Here is a 7,538-nt window from a genome sequence, read left to right on the forward strand (position 1 = left end):
ATATATATATATATATATATATATATATATATATATATAGATAGATATAGGTTAATATGTTCATTTGTGTGTACTAGTCTAATGACCTAGCTATGCATTTCAAATCTCTGACAAGTTCTGGTGCCCTTGTTAAGCGTAAGCAGGGGCCTAGGATATGAACCATTTACATACAGGCTGCCTGTGTCCATCAGAGATACAGGTGCCAAGCCAGGGATGAATTTCCTGTCTCTCATTCAATTGTCCAAGTTACACTTGAATTGGGTTAGGAAGGAACTCTTCTTCACATGGATAGGGAACCTGTTGCAAAGAAGGGGTAGTCTCTAGGGTACATTCCAGTCTCTCCAACAAGGCGTTATTTATATCACAGGGAAGGTTTAAGTCTTTAGAATGGGTAATTCTGGTGCTGTTTCTTTTGCAGATATGCAAGACGTCCATCACATCCATCAGAATGGGGTTTGACAATGCTTTGTATGCCAGGTGTAGATCTCCACTCAACACCCTGTAGGAGACATAATACAGGGATAGGATCTTGAGGTGGTCTGCATTGGGCATGTTACTTACTCCCTATACTCTCTAAGTGAGGAACCTCTGTGGATGTTCTAATTGTTGGATAAGTTTGGTTAGGTACATACCAAAGGGACACTGTACTCAATAATAGGCCTGATGCATGCCAAATACAGTGGAACAATGGCCTCCATGGACCTAGATGCCATGCCATTGTTTAAAAGTTGCATGGCATAGTATGGTTTCCTTATTACTGTGGACATGTGATGGTTAAAGGCTAGATTGCAGTATATATGTAACCCCAAGGCCCTGACTACTAGGTGAACTATTAAGGGGTGTGTTGTCAATCTGATAGGTTCCAGGGGTGGATGACTTCCTGAAGGATATTATGATCCATTTCTTGGCATCTGATTTTAGTCAGTTACTCTGACACTAGTTATTTTTCTGTGTCAGCCCTTCCTGGAGTACAATTGTATATTGTATGTATATATATATATATATATATATATATATATATATATATATATATATATATACACATGTATACATCTCTCTCTCTCTCTCTCTCTACACACACACACACACACACACACACACATATATATATATATATATATATATATATATATATAGGTACATAACAGGATTTAATAAATTAATGAATCTCTCTATCATACACCATCATACATACCATCATAAATAATTGGAATATTTTAACTTGTAATGATGCTATCCAAGAAAGGATACCTATTAGACCACAGTTTATATACAAAACTGGTACAAACCTTAAAAGGATGATAGAGTTTAAATATAACATTCAAAGGAAGGAAAGGGATAGGAAAAAAGGTACTAAGAAGTGTGGAAACTGCAATTATTGCAGATATATTCTTGAAAAAGAATTTATTATCTTAAAAAATACAATCAAAAGCAAAGTATGGTTATGCCATGGCAACTGTGAAACACAACATTTAATTTACATAGCATTATGTGATACCTGTATGAACTACTATGTAGGAAAAACAGATTGTCGTTTTAAAAACAGAATCTATGACCATCTGTATTGTATGAAAAAATGTGACAACAATAATGCACTATCAAGACATCTGTTACAAAACTCACAATGTACAGGTTTTAAATTTGCAATCTTGGAAGTGGTTAAACCTAACCCTAGGGGGGGTAATATAAAGGCAGTTGTTGGAGAAAAAGAAGTAAAATGGCAGATACGGCTTAATGCAGCCACACCACCAGGACTTAATGAAGTGATACCTACAAAACCCCTTATAAGGCTGTAATATACAAATCAATATTCTAACATGATATAGCAATGGAAACATATATATACAATACATTAAATTATTTATATATATGGTATAACACAAAACTTGAGGAAGAATATACTCTGTTTTAGTATTGCATTTATTGGGTAAATATAGATGGATGTGAAGTGTATACCTGTTTAAGAAAAGGTTGTACTTAATTCAATAATTGTTGTAAAAGGCGGGTTTTTAAACTATTTAAGGGCAAATGTTTTTAGATACAATGTTTTGATGAAGTCATTTTAATTTTGATGAAAGCACTAAACTTTTATTATTTTTACTGTTTGAATAAACGCTTGATACGTGGTTGGATCCGGTCTTCTGGAATTATTTGGCTTGGCTTGCTGAGATAGATTTATACTTATATAAACTCTGAGATTGCACAACAGCAGGGTAATGATAAATACCCAGAACTATTGCAATGAGCTCTCAAACTGAAAGTAGCCAGTAGGCTGAAATACAAATAAAAATGAAACGTCTGAGTGTTTGTTCTTTAAATCAGTCATAAAAAACATCTTTACTCATATGGGCAGTTGCCCTTATGGACGGTAACACACACACACACACACACACACACACACACACACACACACACACACACACACACACACACACACACACACACACCCTCTCTCATTCTCACAAAACACACACTTTTGGGTTGTGACTTGTTAAGCAGTAATATACCATGGCATATTTTGAAAAATTTGTTTTTCAGAATGCTATTCATTAAAACATAAGGAAACAGTAATTCATATCTGCTTTCTTCATTTTTCCTTTCACTAATGCAAATAAGGAGGCTGTAATTCATAGAGCAAATTCCAATAGACCCTACTCTGCTTGCTAATACCATTTTTGCATTGCTGTGAAATGTGCATAAGATAGCGCATGGATTTGTATTCAGTAAACAGTTCTACACAGTGTGTAAAGCCGCACAAACACGGTAAACATCATGGCATGCTAATTACCGCATAAGCAGCTGAATTGTATACTAATCAACAAATTCAAGATGGTGGAGCTATTCAACATGCTACAAAGCAACCGTATACACTTAGTGTAGCCTTATGCCTTGTGTTCCAAAAGCTATTGGAATACAGTCATGGAACCTACACTAGAGGGAAAAAATGTTAGGGGCTGCTGCTGCTGCTCTTCTATATGTGTATGTACAACAGGCTCAAGTCTATGCTGCTGAAGCTGCTGTTGATAGCCTTGGACAAGGAGGAGAAGGCTATTTAGACACTATTTAACTTTTCATGGTCTGCACGAGGTGTCAATAGTGTTACAGGGAGGAAAAAACACACTCCAGGAATTCTGCAACCTCTATCATACTCATCTGAGAGCAAGGGCAAACCGAGGGGAACCAATACCTGTAGAGCCAAAGGTATGTGTAGAACTTAGAATATTAGCTACAAGAACTTTTCAGTGACCCACAGGGGCATGCAGGAAGTGTCACAGGTATCAGCATTCAGGATCCTACACCAGTTCCTGAATGCTATGCTATAGAATGCCAGTGACTATATATATTTCCCCCTACCCTTGAGGACAGAGCTAGAACTATGCAGGAGTTCTACATCATAGCACACTTTCTTGATGTCTTGGGTGCCATAGACTGCATGCACATTGAGATCAAATCACCACCTGGGGAGTTGGAAAGGGTGTACTTCAGCTGAAAGGTGTTCCACTCCATTAACTGCCAGGCTGTTTGTAATGCTAAGGGAGTCATCCTGAATGTATGTGCTGGCAACCCCAACAGTTACCATGACTTCCATATATTCCACACCTCACAGCTCTACTAGAGTTTTTTTTCAGGGGTGATATCCCACAATGCCATTTACTGGGGGATGCAGGGGATTCACTTGAAACATGGCCATTGATGCCAATCAGAAATGCACACACATCCACAGAAAAATGCTATAATTAGGCACACGCTCAAACAAGAGCTATCATATAGCATGTGTTTGAACTGTTTATGCCATGGTTTTGGTGCCTAGATACATTGGCGGGGGGGGCGTCTGCAGCATGATCCTAGTACTTGTGCTAGTATTATCACAGTCTGTTCTATCCTACACATCATTTGTCACAGTGAGCTGCTACACATCTTGTCAGCCATACAGAACTATTCTTTGGGATACATACCCATTAAAATTTGACAGTGTAGCATTCCCTTCAAGGTGTTCTACTACATCCATGTGTAATACACCTTTCTGTGTTGCACACAGTAAATTCACAGGTCAGTGACAATACTGATGGCATTGATTTGATTCTTGCAGGTGTGGATTGTGGCTTAAGTCTCATGCAAATCTCTCAAATTTCAACTCCAGGTACAACACTTTCCCTCTTAACCCCTCCAAAAACTTGTCATTTTTGGGGAAGGGGTGGTGAATTCCCCTTATAAAATACTGACAACCATTACAGTTGCACACATTTGTTCCAGCAGAACATGCATAATAAGTTAGAATCACATATTCTGTCAGTGGTGCAGATTAATAGCCATAATATTTTAAAAGCGGCCATGACTGTGCCTGTTTCTGTCTACATTTGTCCATGACTCTGTTGCTATGTGTCCATGATTGGTTGAGAGGTCTGTTGACATGTCAGTCATATTCAAGCAATCCATTTTGCAGATCTTTATACTATGCAGATAGCATCTGTTGTATATATGCCCTTGCTAAATGTCCTCTCCATTGAGCATGTCAGTAATGTTTATATCATATCCATTCATTTCCATTTACATGTAACCTTGTGTGACCATCATATATATATACTACCATGTGTGATGACATAATATACTCACACAGGAGGTGTAAACTGCAGTATGTACACTGCTATCTGCTTATGTGCTTAATGTTATGCTACCAACGTGTCTTAGAAGTGTACATACATTGATATATCCTATCATGCGGACATCACCAGATTTGACATGGCCTCTTCTTCTTTCTTTATTCCTATCATTCATGCCTATGCCCATTTTCAGCAGCACACTTTCCATGCCTAGTGTATGTTTTATTGTACTTGTTCTTGGCATTCCCCCCAACATTATTTAATTTTGCAGATATTTGTTGTAGTGTGCATGCACACTGTACACTTTTCTTTAATGTTTTAATACTGTCGTTCTTGCAGTATTTTCACCCCTGGTAGTCACTGAGGCTGTCTGCACAATCTCACTGAGCAGGTTTGCTCAAAAACAAACTGAAACACTTCCTGTTTCTATGCTCATGCTGCTCTGCATGGTTTCCTAGTGGCAGCAATGTTGCTGGCCATGAAACCATGCTTGTATACACGTACAGTAGACATGAAAAGTGTACACACCCCTGTTAAAATGCCAGGTTTTTGTGATATGAAACAATAAAACTACAATCAATCATTTCAAAACTTTTCCCACTTTTAATGTGATCTATAACCTGTACAATTCAATTGAAAATCAGACAAGTCTGTTAGGGGAAAAAAAATATAAAAAATAAAAAAGTTACAAAAAGCTATAACCTGTACAATTCAATTGAAAATCAAACAAGTCTGTTAGGGGAAAAAAAATTAAAAAGTTACAAAAAGCTGGTTGCATAAGTGTGCACACCCTTAAACTAATACTTTGTTGAAGCACCTTTTGATTTAATTACAACATTCAGTCTTCTTGGGTACACACCTGCCATCAATTAAAGAGACTCTGATCAACCACAAATAAAGTTCAGCTGTCCTAGTATGATTTCTTGACATTTACTCAGTTGCCTGCTACAGCAAAAGCCATGGTTTGCAGAGAGCTTACAAAGCATCAAAACGATCTCATTGTTGAAAGGTGTCAGTCAGGAGAAGGGTACAAAAAATTTCCACAGCATTGGATATACCATGGAACACAGTGAAGACAGTCATCAAAAAGTGGAGAAAATATGAGACAACAGTGACGCTGCAAAGAAATGGATGTCACTCCAAAACTGATGAAAAGATAGGATGAAAACTGATCAGGGAGGCTGCCAAGAGACCTACAGTAACACTGAAGGAGCTGCAGGAATTTCTGGCAAGTACTGGTTGTGTACTACATGTGACAACAATCTCCCTTATTCTCCATATTTCTGGGCTATAGGGTAGGGTTGCAAGACGGAAGCCTTTTTTTACACAGAAAAACATCCTGGCCTGGCTAAAATTTGCAAAACAATACATCAAGTCTCCCAAAAGCATGTGGGAAAATGTGTTATGGTCTGATGAGACCAAGGCTGAACTTCTCAACCACAATTCTAAAAGGTACATTTGGCTGAAAAACAGCACTTCCCATCACCAGAAGAACATCATCCCCACGGTGAAGCATGGTGGTGGCAGTATCATGATTTGGGGTTGCTTTTCTTCAGCTGGAACTGGGGCTTTAGTTAAGGTGGAGGGAATTATGAACAGTTGCAAATACCAGTTACTTTTAGTTCAAAACCTTCAGGCATCTGCTAGAAATCTGAAGATGAAGAGGAATGTCACCTTTCAACATGACAATGACCCCAGGCATACATCCAAATCAACAAAAGAATGGCTTCACCAGAAGAAAATTAAAGTTTTGGAATGGTCCAGCCAGATCCCATACCTAAATCCAATAGAACATCTGTGGGGTGACCTGAAGAGGGCTTTGCACAAGAGATATCCTCGCAATTTGACAGATTGGAGTGCTTTTGCAAGGAAGCGTAGGCAAGTATTGCCAAGTCAAAATGTGCCATGTTGATAGACTCCTAGCCAAGAAGACTGAATGTTGTAATTAAATCTAAAGATACTTCAACAAAGTATTAGTTTAAGGGTGCGCACACTTATGCAACCAGCTTATTATACGTTTTTTATTTTTTATATATTTTTTTTCCCTAACAGATTTGTTTTTCAATTGAATTGTATAGGTTATAGGTCACATTAAAGGTGGGAAAAGTTTTGAAATTATTTATTGTGGTCTCATTTTTTATATCACGTAAACCTGGCCTTTGAGCAGGGGTGTGTAAACTTTTTATATCCACTGTAAGTGCAATGTGCATCACGATATGCGATAGCACCACTGCCAATCACTCTAACATATAAACTCCATGTAGGCAGAGTGCATTAAATTCCCAGGATAATTTATTTCATTTTTGTCTTTTTTTAAGCATGAGGCTAACCCTCAAAAATAATCTTAATAATATATATTACCTATTCCAGTTTAGTGAATTACTTTAAACTTGCTCTGTACATGATAGCATAGTTTGCATTAGTATAAGAGTTATTAATCCACCACATAATAATTTGGTTTTATTGTCTTCTCTCATCTGCTTTTTTTCCTAAAAATTGCTTCTTATTTCATATTTGCAAGGAAATGTTTTTATTACAAGTGAGAAACACATTTGACTGATGATAAGATTAAAATAAATGTTTGTGTTTTCTAATACATCTAGATCTCAGATAGATCCAGAGTTATTAAAATGTTGTTATTATCTGGGACAGCATATATAGACGTTTATAGAGCCTCTGCCATTTTTGACTGTATTCAAAAAGGATACAGCACATTAGCCAGCATTTTTGTGCAAACAGTGACTTGTTCAGAAATGTATATATGCATGTTTGAACAGGATATCAACTCTGGGGTCTACCTGACTTTGCTGAAATCGCACATTATTGAATCTCAGTTCATTGCCACTTAAACTATTGAAATCACACTTCATCAAAGCAGTGGAACAAGGAAGGTTTTCCCACTGTAAGTAACTTGTGCGAGATTGTGATCCTTTCCAA

This window comes from Protopterus annectens, chromosome 5.part1 (assembly GCF_019279795.1).
Source record: "Protopterus annectens isolate FY-2018-M chromosome 5.part1, PAN1.0, whole genome shotgun sequence".
In the NCBI taxonomy this organism is placed as follows: domain Eukaryota; kingdom Metazoa; phylum Chordata; order Ceratodontiformes; family Protopteridae; genus Protopterus; species Protopterus annectens.